This window comes from Anarhichas minor, unplaced genomic scaffold, assembly GCF_050575085.1.
Source record: "Anarhichas minor isolate MPS153535 unplaced genomic scaffold, ASM5057508v1 ptg000007l, whole genome shotgun sequence".
In the NCBI taxonomy this organism is placed as follows: domain Eukaryota; kingdom Metazoa; phylum Chordata; class Actinopteri; order Perciformes; family Anarhichadidae; genus Anarhichas; species Anarhichas minor.
In genome coordinates, this window is record NW_027466453.1 from 20,900,439 (window position 1) to 20,913,580 (window position 13,142).

At 40.8% G+C, this 13,142-nt stretch overlaps 1 protein-coding gene and 1 pseudogene across 3 annotated transcripts in view; both read left to right on the plus strand.

Moving 5' to 3' along the window:
* LOC142945155 (uncharacterized) overlaps positions 1-13,142 on the plus strand; it is a 42,372-nt gene that overhangs the window by 4,161 nt on the left and 25,069 nt on the right. The gene's annotated exons all lie outside the window — the stretch shown is intronic.
* On the plus strand, positions 6,231-12,246 carry LOC142945213 (uncharacterized; annotated as a pseudogene).

Genomic DNA, 13,142 nt, shown 5'->3' on the forward strand with positions numbered 1-13,142 from the left:
GGAACCTTTATAAAAGGTTCTACCAGGAACCAACCAGGGTTCTCCTATGAGGACAAATCAAAGAGCCCTTAGCACCTTCATTTTTAAGACTTTTTAAGACAGACATGTGGTAGACAGACCACAACTGTAGTCGTAGTCTGAGCATTAACTGTGCAGCTGCAGCTGTGCGCTCACAGCCAGTGAATGTATACTGGTGGAGCTCAGCCTGTTGAAAGGAGTAATGAGCAATGAGCCATGAATGTCTGGTCAAAATGTAAAATCCAAAAATATCAACCTGTTGCTGGCGCTAAAGGAACAGTCAGAGGATCACCAAAGTCATAACGATTCATCCGCTGGAGACCATGAACATCTTTACCGAATGTCATGACAATCCATCCAATAGTTGTGGAGGACCGGCCGACTGACCGGCCAACATTGCCATCCACAGACCCGTGATGCTAGCACAGCTAAACACTAACACAGGTGTAGTATGTTGTAGTTCAGACCACAGCGATAATTTGGAGTTGTACTCAAACACAGACTATTTTCATATTGATAACTTTGTAGCGAACCAGTGTATGTGCACACTAACGTGAATCTAGACAAGGGGTCTCCCAGTAGTTTTCATCCTCCAGCGCACAAGTCAACTTTGAGACTGACATCATGTCAGTCTGCATCAAGTTCAATGCAGTGCAACGTCATAAATGTCTTTTGAGGAGAGACTGAAAAGCAAAAAAATTACCAAATATCAATGATTTGTTAATGGCGTTTTTTATACATATAAAAAGTAGTGCTGTGCCAGTCAACTCGTTATTATCGGGTTAACACATTCATTAATTAACGCTGACAATTATTTTATCGCGCGTTAACGCAGTTTCTTTTGTTAAATTATTATTTTGAAACTCCGTTGCTCACTGGCAGCGGTGGAGGAAGTCTTCGGCAGACTACGTTGGATGCATGTGGGAGAAGTATAGATAGACACAGCGAAGTGGATAGCTACAAACTGCAGGCCGACTAGTATTGTGGAAGATGTCGGTCTGAGGAACGTTCTCAAGGTGCGTTCGTGTCGCGTTTGGTGTGAACGCACCTTTAGGATCGCAACGAATGACGGCACGTATGAGCCTCAAGACGCACCATCACAAGAAGAATACACAAGTTGTATGAAAAGGAGAGGACAACAAAAGCGACGGCGTTACAACGTGCACCAGCTGTTGCTCTCAGTGGAGACTACTGGACATCGCTGGGTAACCATCATCACCTCGGAGTTACAGCATTATATTGATGAACAGTGGAGCTGCATTCACATGCTCTGACTGTCATGAAAACAGAAGAACATTTTATTCATGTTGCACAGCAGTGGAACGTTTCAAATAAAGTCAGCACACTGAGCACAGATAGCGAAGAGATAGAACTGCTACTGTGTAAAGGGAATACTGCTGTTAAAAAGAACCTTGTGTTTACAAACCAAATGTTATTGCACTTTTGTTCATTTAGCAGTACTTTTAAAATAAAAGTGTGCAATACACTACTTTTGAATTCATTATTGATCTTTGCGCATAACAATGCGATTAATCGCAAAAAAAATCGTGATTAATCGCGATTAAAAATTGTAATCGTTGCCCAGCACTAATAAAAAGCTATTCTTTCGAAAATCTATATATTTTATTTTTTTATTTGTGTGTCTCCTCTTCCCCAGGGACTACCAGCCCTTCCGCATGGTGTTCTTGTTCCAGGAATTGTCATGTTCTGACTTCATCAGTGAGTTCAGCAAGCGAAGGCCCAGGATGCTTCAGTCTCTGGAAGACCTGGAGCAATGTGCTGTTCAGCTAGACAGGATGAACAAGGGGTCAAAGATCTCCAGTGTGGCAGGCAGCTCAGTGGGGGCAGCTGGAGGTCTGCTTTCCCTCCTTGGTTTGGCATTAATGCCTGTAACAGCTGGTCTTTCTCTAGGTCTCATGATAGGTGGGACAACACTTGGAGTTACCAGTGGAGTCAATAGTGCGGTCACCCTAACCACAGAGTTTGTGGTAAACCGTACTTATCAAAACAAAGCCAGTGAGTCTTTCCAGAGCTTCATGGAGGATGTGCAGAGTATCCAGGATTGTCTGGAAGAGGTGTCCACTCAACCAGCTGTTAACATTGAATTGAAAGCAGAATATGAGTTATTCTCTGAGCTGGAGTCAGTTGGACATACCATTCATTCACTTATTAAAGATTTATCTGATTTTAAGGCAGTGCAAAAAGGAAAAGCACTAAGTAACATTTCCAGGGTGTCGTCAGAAATACCAGATATTGGTCAGGCAGCAGTCAAGGGGGCCCTTGCCCTCTCAGACACAGCCAGGAAAGTAACCATCGGGCTCAATGCTCTCTTCCTTGGCATGGATATCTTCTTCATCTGTAAAGACAGCATCAGTCTGGCCCAAGGCAGTGAGACTGAAGTCTCACAGTTCTTCAGAGCCAGAGCCGCACTTTGGTGCTCAGAGATTGACTCATGGCAGAAGATCTGTGACTTCCTCAACAAAGGTCTGCTCTCATTTGAGAAAGACAAAGCTGTCCTGGAGACGCCATTTTATCCAGAGGAAAATAAAGAAACGCAAGTGGTGTGTAATACTGTAGTGCTCAGTGAACAGAGACGATTACCAACTCTGACACTTTGATCACATATCAGATCCATATAAACATCATCAAAATTCTTAATTAGCTGTACATCGAGTGACATAAACCAGTTTATTCAATTAATGAACCTTTTGCTAAACCTGTTTCAAAACATGACTTATTATTGTGTGTTATTTAGCACTTTACCTGATGATAAACACTAATGAAAAATATAATTACTATTTTAATTCTAGAGTTGCAATTACTGTAAAATTAAATTAGAGCAAAAATATGCAAATTACATTCTGTACAATCCTTATGCTCTTCTTTATTATGTATGTATGAATCAATGTGCACATTTTTCTTGCATAAATAAATAAGAATTTGAAAATTAAAAGTGTTTTCTGTTAGTGAAAAAAAACACTGTTATGAATTAATATATTCTAGAAATACTTTCAGATGTAACAGTGGATAACGCAGACACTGACCTTGACACAGATGTTGAACTAAGAAGAGCAAAGAAGAAATGTAAGTTGTTTCAGTATGTTATCAGGAAGTTGATGCAGAATGATGTCTAGTATATTGCTGATGTCAGCAGTGTTAAAACCTTGACTGGTGTTTTCACTGGAGTCACTGGGAGAAGTGAAGAATCCACTCTGCAGCTCTCTGGTTGTTCTCTGCAGAGTTCTGCTGCTAAAACAAAAACTATTTGAAGTGTTTGGATGATGAGGCGGACGCTTATGGCTCTGAATTTGGTTATCGATGCTGATGGACATTATCTTAACATAGTCTATGAGAGAGATTGATTTTATATTTTAGTATTTCCTGCTGCTAACTGTTAGATATTGTTTGTAGGAGACAAAACTTTTTTGTTATGATTCCATTTTCAGCAGCTGGAGGTGTGCTTTCCATCATTGGTTTGGCATTAATTCCTGTAACAGCTGACGGCTTCCTTCTGTTTGTTCTGTGCTCGTTGTCAGAGGCTATTTCCTCTCGCCACAATGACTCCCTTTCACTGGATTTGATCTTTGTAGCTATTCAGCCTCCTCATTTCCAGTGGTCAAGAGAAGAAACCACCATTCCCCTCCCCCATGCGCGTGTTTGCACATGTACACAAACACAGAGAGGGAATGATCAGTGTGACCAGCGAAGCCGGGAATCGACCCTGATCTCCACTTAGCCAGTCGCCCCCCATTTAGTGTCTCTTTGAGGTCATTTAATGTCTCTCTGTAGGGCGTAGGTTTGCATATCGGCGTGCCAAGTTTTCCAATACGCCCTCGAGCCTGCGAGACAAGATGCTGTCATGTAATTGGCTGAAGTGGCAGAGTCAGGCCATGTCCACACTACTCCGTTTTTACTCCGTATTTGCTACGTTTACACTGAGCAGCCACACTACGCCGGAGTTTTGGAGCACCCTAAACGGAGGGATCTGAAAACTCTGGCGAGGTTGGAGGTGTTTGAGAACTCCGGGGTTGCGTTTGCGTGTGGACGGTCGGATACGGATGTGCTTAGAAAAAATTACGCCCACACCCGTGTTCGCTACTGGATTGGTTCTTGGCAACCATGACGTCTCCGTCCCTGATTCGTCACACTCACTATCACATGACCCGTACCCGGAAGAAAACAAACTGGGCTACCAGCGATTCATTTCAACATGGATAACTAATTGCAAGCGTTGCTGCTAGCACAACAGCTAGCAGCAGCTATGCAGTAAAAGTCTGCATTTCTGTGGAGGAAGCAGCTGTTATTGGAGTGATTAGCGAGCGGCGTGACCGGCATCAGCCTTATGGAGCAGCTCGTTGTTTTTAGATTCTAATGAGAAGACACGCTGCTCTAACGTTTTACTTCTTCCGTTTGGTAGCCTTGAGAGACCTTAGTCTGTAAGTATGTATTTATGGAGCATGAAAATATGTACGTAGATATATTCTATTCGCGTGTTTAGTATAACATTTGTGTTGTATTAAATGCTAATCGCGGTTAGCATTTCTCCATTGGCGGTAATGTTAAAATTAGCTTAGAAGCTAGCTAGGCGGACATGTTACATGCTGGCTATATCATGGATTGTTGTTTTGTATTCGTGTAATGTGTATAGGGACAGTTCGTAAAGCCATATTTCATATTGTGCTTCCACAGTTTTACAAATAAAGATTCACACTGAAGTCTTGAAACTCTTCTATGGATTCCATGGTCTTTATTTCACGGATCTACTGTTAGCGATCTGCTAAGCTTTCCTGCACGAAGGAAGAGCAGAATAGAGTGAGAGACGTGTGTTGACCACATGTATGGACCCATATTCTAGTAAACGTTTACGTGTAAGTGTTGATTTTAAAGTAAATTTGATGTGAGAGAGATAGACCCGCACCGCTGTAATGCTAATCGCGGTTAGCATTTCTCCATTGGCGGTAATGTTAAAATTAGCTTAGAAGCTAGCTAGGCGGACATGACGTTCAGAGCTACTAGTGAGAACAGACATCAACAACACGGAGGAAACGAGTGAGAGACCACATTGATGGACCCATAATCTAGTAAACGTTTATGTGTAAGTGTTGATGTTAAAGTAAATTTGGAGAGACAGAGCGAGTATTTTTTTTTTTTTTTTAACTAAGCAAGCAATTCACTTCCTGTTTACACCGTCACGCGCATGCCCAGTGTAGTTAATGGTCACGTGCTGTCCGCCTTCGACGGCTGCAGTGTGGACGCAGATCAACTCGAGAATGATGCTGAAACTCCCGTGTGGACGGAGATCGTTTCTATTTGACAAATCTGCATCCAAGGAGATACGGAGTAGTGTGGACAGGGCATCAGAAACACTCCGTGGATCGTGACTTGCATAAAGAGAGCTGGCAGTAGTCTGACACGGACCTAAAGCTAGGATTATAAATCTCTAATGCAGATATCAGATGAAACTTTGACACAGTCTAAAGTTTAATTTAACCTGACACCTCTAGAAATGCCAGTTATGTTTGTAGAAATAAACAATCAGTACATAAGCTATTCCAGCTCTCCTGTGCACTGTTTATTTGGCCTTTTTGTTTGCAGGATAATTATTTCGTGAGAACTCACTTTCTGCTTTTACTTTTTTAAATTTCCTTTTGGTCAATGCACTTTTTTAAAATGAGATTATAGTGGTTTACTGCAACTGGAGGTTGGAAGTTGCATTTGAGTTGTTATTATGTGCAAATGTTAACCTTTAGTTTTTGTTATTCAAGCAGATATGTGTTTAGATTCTGTATGTCGGATGGTAGGAGGTATTTTCTCGGTGGCCAAGTTATGTGCCAACATGCACACCCACAGTGGTCAAGATAGATGAACGGATATTTGCCTTCAGTTCAGTAGCCATGAATAATAATAGTTCTATAAAGCCTATCTTCATGAAATGATATGAAGGATTGATTGTAGAACCAAAACACTATCAACCAGTATGGAGACCTACCGGAGATTCGGTGGATGCAATGCGGGGATGGGCGATAAGGAAGTGGGAGGTGCTGCCGCGTCTGCGTATTACTACGGTCAGAGCTGGATTAACCCACTGGGGGGACTCGGAACAAAACTGAGCCGAAGGCCCCGAGACAAGATGCTGTCATCTAATTGGCTGAAGTGGCAGAGTCAGAAACACTCCGTGGATCGTGACTTGCATAAAGAGAGCTGGCAGTAGTCTGACACGGACCTGAAGCCACAAGCAGTAGTAGACAGCGTACCAAGTGGGGACAAACAGACGTCCGAGGTAAAGTGTGAATATTTTTATTGCTGCTAAAACTCCAGATTATTTTCACAGCAAAGCCTAAAATATTAGTAGACGGTGTATCGGATTATCTAATTAAATGCATGTATCTTATTTAACACCTCACTGGCACCTCATCATTCTAGGATTGTATTTTTTACTGCAGACAAACACGAGAAGCTGTTATCAAAGATTGAGATGTAGCGCACAAACAACCACCGAATGAGCCTTGAGGCAAGAACATTCCAGTAAACCAAATAAGTGACAAACTGTGAAAATAACGATAATACATTTTATTTATATAGCGCTTTAAAAGGTACTCGAAGACACTTTACATGATAAAAACATAAACAATATAAGCAATTACAATATAAACAAGATAATGTTCTATATCCTATCTTAACGAAATTAAATGAATAATTAATTAAATGATTGAGCAACTGTGGGACTTCCTCTTACAGACAGACAAAGAAATAATTAGAAACCAAACGGATATTAGATTAAAAAAATACAGAGCAGAAAATGAAAGTAGTGAAAGATGTATCCGCCCCAATTTACCACAACACCAAGAAGAAAAGCTTGAGACCAGACGACTGCAGAGGACAACAGCGATCTCAGCCTTCATCTCTGTAGTGTTCAGTAAATGCTGTTACACATGTTTGTTAAACAATAACCCAGTTGAATAAAGTTCTGCTTCGCCTTGAATAAACTAAAGACAGAGGTGGGTGTGGTTCATATTAAGAGATGAAAGCAAAACCAAACTTAACGCAGTGAATTGCACATATTGAAGTTTGGTCACACAAGGTTATTCACTCAGTGCTATTTAATAGTATTTCAGAGTTTGTTTCATAATTATCATTTTATTAACATTTTGTCTCCACAGGTAATATCTGAAGACAGTTGTAGACAGCGTACCAAGCGGAGACAAACAGATGTCGGAACTTAGGTAAAGTTTGAATATTTTTGCTGCAGCAAAACCTCAAATTAGCTTGTGGCTTGTGTGTGTAAACCATATGGTACAAACAATGAATAGAGCTGCCGTATTTACGTCTAGATGACGTTATTCTGAGTGTTGGTGGAGCTGCTACAATGTTAGCATAGCCTAGCACCGACCCATCCAAGCTCCATTGACAAGTAGCCTACAAATCGGCATCATTACGAAGTTATTTCGGAGTCCCTTTTTGTCGGTTTATTGCCGTTAAATCACAGCCAAATCAGTTTATTTTGTGTTCATACAGCTGTAGTAAACAGCGACCTGTGGCTTGCTAGACACAGTGAATACACTTCGATAAAATCCACAGAGCTCCTCTGGACAATGTTATGAACCAGACATGACGGCGTTTAGTTTCCCGGGATATCTGTGACTTCCACAACACGTACTAAGCAGAAATAGAGGTTATTTTTTCCATGGTTAATGGCGGACAGTTGAACGGCTGCCACGTCCCCTCTCCGGCGCGTCCAGCGCGAATGAACAAAAATAGTCCCCGGCAAGACCGGCAGCGCGAATTTTTTAATTTTTTTAAACTTAATTTAATTTAATTATACTTTATTGATCCCGGAAGGGGAAATTTGTCCCTGCATTTGACCCATCCCTGTATATAGGGAGCAGTGTGGCGCAATGATGTGGCGAATGATTCGCGCCACGTTTGGTGTGAACACGGCATTAGGTCGTACTGATTTCTCTGCCTCCGCCATGTGTTTCAGAACAACGTTACGGGTCTCTCCGATGGTCTTTCCTCTACCTCCGCTCTTTTTTATTTTTTTGTTCCGCGCTCAACTCAACTTTTTTTTTTTATACTCAAACATCTCCGCGATTTATTGAGTGGCGTAATAATCGCTCGACACAACGAATCGACAATGAAATTCGTTGCCAACTCTTTTAATAATCGAATTTTATCGATTCGTTGTTGCAGCCCTAGTTCTCCACACATACACCTACCTTTTTATGAGGGCTTTGATTCAGTCAAAATCAAATGCATAGTAAAGATACAGTATGTTATTTGTTATATATCACAATATACATTTACATACGTGAAGTGTTTTTATTTGCACTTAATGCAGATAAAATATAAATAATTATTTAATCATAATAATCACTTTATGAACTATTGTCCTGCAGTCAGTTGTCAAGTAACTTTATACCCTCCCTCATGGGCGGATTATGAGACAATATGGCCCTTCTACATAGGAGCAAGACACACGGACTTCATGATTGTTTAGCCTCTTTTTGTTGTTGTTTTGATGTTTCTTTGTGGTCATTTTGAGTCTTCCTGTTTGGTATAGTGTCTGTAGCGGACCCCAGCCGGATAATGGTGAAGCGTACTGATGTTTCCAGAGGCCTTTATTCATGTTCAATCGTCATCCTTATTTTGATGAACACAAATTTACCTTTCTCTCCTTATGACCTTTCTCCAGAAGACACCGTAAGAGCTACGGAACAGATCAAACATAAATGAGCTCTTACGAGTTTAAACATTCAGAAAATGACATTTAAATATACATGTGAGCATTAATCAAACACTTTCTTTCATGTATACTTCTCAAAAGCATATGTTAAACCAAAATCTAGCATTAGCTTGAAATTACAGTTCAGTCATTTAGCTATACCTGTTAAGCTAACATTAGCATCTGGTACAGTAATATATCAAACACACAATGAACACAATAAACACAATACCTTGTTCCCGTTCCAGCTAGGTGCTTAACCGTTAATTAGGAAACTCTTATTTCAGAAGAATATATTTTATTTTAACACTTTTCCTTCAGTCTCCACCGTCAATTTTCGTAATTTTCTTTATGCGAAGTCAAGTTACAATACTCTGACTTACAAAATACACTTACAAAATAAAAGCTAGCAGGAAGTGATTAACTTAGGTAACTTGCAAAGTAAAAGGTTTGTAGGAAATATTCACAGAACCTCTTAAGAGTCCTTTACAGTGTCTTTTTGAGTAGCATTTTGTATGTGAAGGCCAGTGAGGCCCATTCAGTAATCCATCTGCCCTCCTTTAAATAAAAAGACCCTCCCCCTTTCCCCTAACTGAGATTAGTCTACATGTTACAGAGAGAACCTGCAGAGGGCCTTGTCCCAGTACGTCAAAGATACCCTCAGCCATATTGACACAGTGAGAGGATTCTGTGAGAGTCTCTCCACATGGACGGATGCAAGGAAGACAGAGCGGACAAAGATGAGAAAAGTCACCGATCAACAAAAACTGGCTGCTGTGCTGAAGGACACTCTGGGAGGTCTGGAGAAGCTCGACTGCTTCCTGGATGCAGTGGAGAATCTGGCGGTCACCTCACTCCATGTGTTCATGGTGGAGAACCCGGTGTTACATCTGCCAGAAGGGATCGGACCTGAACATGTTTGGGGTGTCATCTTTGCTGCACGTATAATCTGCTCTCTCCTCCTCGAGTTTAAAAGAGATGCAAGTGTCTTCTTCCTTCCCAAACTTCAGAATGTGGAAGTGCTGTCATATCAGCTGAACAAATACATTAAGACCACCCAGAACATCTGTACGACGTTAAAGAAAAGGTAAAGAGACATTTCACCAACAACACATTTTGTTTTCATATTTATATTTCAATTTATAGCAACCGTGTCTTTCACAGCTTCCTCAGTGACTTTTGCCTGAAGATGAATGACGAAACCCTGGTGGACCTCGATGTGGATTTGTCAGAAGATGAAATGCAAAGAATGCTTCATCACATTAATCAGCTCAATGAAATCCGGTAAGCATCTCCCATGTATAGGTTGGTTCTATTCAAGTTTCTCGCCAAAACTAAATTTTACAAGATTACATTTTATCACATTATGATAACGTTATAATTTACCTTCGTCCAATACTAATTTTCACTGAATGGAGCTTGAACGCACCATAATTTAACTAAAAGGAACCTCAGTATGTTATAATAACAGGTGATTACTGTTACTGCAAACGTTACTCGCTCTCCTCCCTATTCTAGATGAAACCCTTGGAATATAAAAGGGTTCTCAGTAGAACCCCCTGAATGGGTTCTGAACACCACCATGGACACATTTGAAATGTATTTGTGATAAAAGCAAACATAATCCACAACGAAATGCATTTCCCTTAAAACATCAGTTACACCACAGTTTCTTTGTATGGGGAAGTCATTTTTAGGAGAAAAGGCTGGTCAGAAAGGGTTCCAGTGGGAACCTTTATAAAAGGTTCTACCAGGAACCAGACAGGGTTCTCCTATGAGGACAAATCAAAGAGCCCTTAGCACCTTCATTTTTCAGACTGTGGCATCATAGGTATAGACCACAACTGTAGTCGTAGTCTGAGCATTAACTGTGCAGCTGCAGCTGTGTGCTCACAGCCAGTGAATGTATACTGGTGGAGCTCAGCCTGTTGAAAGGAGTAATGAGCAATGAGCCATGAATGTCTGGTCAAAATGTCAAATCCAAAAATATCAGCCTGTTGCTGGCGCTAAAGGAACAGTCAGAGGATCACCAAAGTCATAACGATTCATCCGCTGGAGACCATGAACATCTTTACCGAATGTCATGACAATCCATCCAATAGTTGTGGAGGACCGGCCGACTGACCGGCCAACATTGCCATCCACAGACCCGTGCTGCTAGCACTAAACACTAACACAGGTGTAGTATGTTGTAGTTCAGACCACAGTGAAGACGTGGAGTTGTACTCAAACACAGACTATTTTCATATTGATAACTTTGTAGCGAACCAGTGTACGTGCACACTAACGTGAATCTAGACAAGGGGTCTCCCATTAGTTTTCATCCTCCAACTTTGATACTGACATCATGTCAGTCTGCAACAAGTTCAATGTAGTTACTTAAAAAATACAAGCTGGTGCAACGTCATCAATGTCTTTTGAAGAGAGACTGAAAAGTAAAAAAATTACCAAATATCAATGATTTGTTAAAGGCGTTTATTTATATATCTAAAAAGCTATTCTTTCGAAAATCTATACATTTTCTTTTTTAAATTGTGTCTCTCCTCTACCCCAGGGACTACCAGCCCTTCCGCATGGTGTTCTTGTTCCAGGAAGTGTCATGTTCTGACTTCATCAGTGAGTTCAACAAGCGAAGGCCCAGGATGCTTCAGTCTCTGGAAGACCTGGAGGAGAATGCTGTTCAGCTAGACAGGATGAACAAGGGGTCAAAGATCTCTAGTGTGGCAGGCAGCTCAGTGGGGGCAGCTGGAAGTGTGCTTTCCATCGCTGGTTTGGTATTAATTCCTGTAACAGCTGGTCTTTCTCTAGCTCTGACAATGACTGGGATGGGGATGGGAATTACCAGCGGAGTCAACGGTGCGGTCACCACTGCCACAGAGATTGGCGTAAACTGTAAACATCAAAACAAAGCCAGTGAGATCTTCCAGAGCTTCATGGAGGATGTGCAGAGCATCCAGGATTGTCTGAGAGAGGTGTCCTTTCAACCAGCTCTTAACAGTCAATTGAAAGCAGAATATGACAAGGTATTCTCTCAGCTGGGGCCAGTTGCACATGGCATTAATTCACTTATTACAGAAATCTCTGCTTTAAAGGCACTGCAGAAAGCAAAAGCACTACGTAGCATTTCCAGGGTGTCGTCAGAAATACCATATATTAGTCAGGCAGTAGTCAAGGGGTCCCTTGCCCTCTCAAACACAGCCAGGAAATGTAACATTGGGCTCAATGCTCTCTTCCTTGGCATGGATATCTTCTTCATCATTAAAGACAGCATCAGTCTGGCCAAAGGCAGCGAGACTGAAGTCTCACAGTTCATCAGAGCCAGAGCCACACTTTGGTGCTCAGAGATGGACTCATGGCAGAAGATCTATGACTTCCTGTGCAAAGGTCTGCTGACATCAGAGAAAGACAAAGCTGTCCTGGAGACGCCATTTTACCCAGAGAAGGAGATCTAGAGAGAAAAGATGAAATCTCCGTCTGATGAAGTGGAGGAAAGTAGGGCTGTGTAGTAGATAGCGGTCAGTGAACAGATTGATTGGATTTATATATAATTCGTGACTATGAGGCTTGTCTCAATACATAATGTCATTCAGTAATACACTTCATTAAGAATAATTGTAAGATAGAAATACCAGGCTACTTAAGACTAGAAATGCCACTTCCAATGATTCCATGTGTGCTTTTGCTTTATAATAATTTACTGTCTTATAAATAAGATCAGAGCACATTATGTGGTATTATGCTGTTGAGATGCTTTTTCTGGTTAAGCTTCAACACTGAGAGGCCAAATCACATCAGTACTCAGATGTTGGCTCTGGTTTATGCTCTTAGATGCTTGTTTAAAAAAGGAGATGCACTTATGACTTCTGGTGACTAGTAGTTCTCTTGAATACCGATGTTGAATACACTTATTGTAAGTCGCTTTGGATAAAAGCGTCTGCTAAATGACTGTAATGTAATGTAATGTAATGCAACAAGAGAAGAATTTTGAGAATTATGAGAAGAACAGTTTTACAAAGTTTAGGTGTCAGTTGAGGTACTTGTCTTTGCAATGTGTTATTGTTGCAATGCTTTAATTCTACAATGAACGAACCTTATCAAATAAATGTATCTAGCTTTAGGACAGTTTGACTTCCTTCATATAATATGTATATAAAAATGAGTAATAGTGAAATAATTTGTTGTACAATATTTTGATTTTTACGGTAATAAAGAGATTTCCTCCACTTCTTGTTTAATGTGTTCTGTTCCTTAATTTAGGGAAACAAAGGCAGATTGTCTGTTTCAGATAAAAACAATATTTTCATCACTTTCGACACAAAAAGAAAGCAAAACCACTGATGTCTACAAGCCTGTTTCAAGTATACATTTACACCATAGCATGACATAGAGATATAAACATAGA